This window comes from Sinocyclocheilus grahami, unplaced genomic scaffold (assembly GCF_001515645.1).
Source record: "Sinocyclocheilus grahami isolate Dianchi unplaced genomic scaffold, SAMN03320097.WGS_v1.1 scaffold17135.1, whole genome shotgun sequence".
Taxonomy (NCBI): Eukaryota; Metazoa; Chordata; class Actinopteri; order Cypriniformes; family Cyprinidae; genus Sinocyclocheilus; species Sinocyclocheilus grahami.
The window spans coordinates 3,516-4,624 of record NW_015516460.1 but is presented as its reverse complement, the minus strand read 5'-3'; positions in this window follow the sequence as shown (position 1 = coordinate 4,624).

Sequence of the window (1,109 nt, the reverse complement as noted above, 5' to 3'; positions counted from 1 at the left end):
CTCTCTCTCTCTCTCTCTCTCTCTCTCTCTCTCTCTCTGTGTTTAGGTGAACTCTCTCTGGAGGAGTTTATGGAGGGCGTTCAGGCAGACGAGGTTCTGTTGAAGATGTTGACTCAGAGTTTGGATCTGACACATATCGTCAAAAAAATCTACAGCGATATTAACTCTGACCAGCAGCGCCACTGATCCCAGACCAGCTGATGATGAAGATGATGAAGATGATGGCTGATGTGCTGGTTCTGGAGAGGGTTGTTTAGCGGCTCGTTTCTCCAGGGCTATTTCTCATCTTAAAAACTGAACTTTACCATCGAGTGAAGAGGTTTAAATCCTCACCGCATCAGATTTGACCAGTATTTACTGTGTTTGACTGTATTACTCTCAGCTGGACTGAATTTCAAAAGCCAGCAGCTGATTTTTCTCCTGTAATCTCACAGAATAATGTTAGCGACTGAAGTTACAGCAAACCCTCTCTAGGTGCACTTATACACTAAAACCTTGAATCAAAATACAACACTCTTCAGTCCTGTGATGTGTGTATATACAAGGGGAATAATTGTGTATTTAAAAATAAATACATGAAGTATTATATTCTGTCGAGAACATTTATACACTTGGATTCCCTTTTGAAAATAAAACATGAAACCTGTGCTTCGTGTGCATAATAATAACTATAAACAACCTCAAAATATGAGACATGATCTATTGAACTGACTGGCAATCAATGCAATTTTGTATTTACGCCCCAAATATTTGTAACAAAATTATAATTTCATATAAAATATGTGTAAAATAAAACTAATAATCAGTTATATGTAAAATAACACTACAATAAGTGTTATTTCAGTAATACTATTACTCATACACTGTTATAGTATTTATTAATGTTTTGAATTAGCTTTTTTTTATTTAAGATTTATTTCAATTACATTTTACAATTTTCATTAATGTTTAGATTTTAATTTTGTCTTGTGCTTTTGTCAATACCTTTCTATTTCTATATAACTATTTACATTTATTTTATTAGTGCTTCAACTTAAACATATTTCGGTAACATTCATTTAGGTTTTAAAATTTTTCATCTAATATTTTTTATTTAAATTACAGGTTAC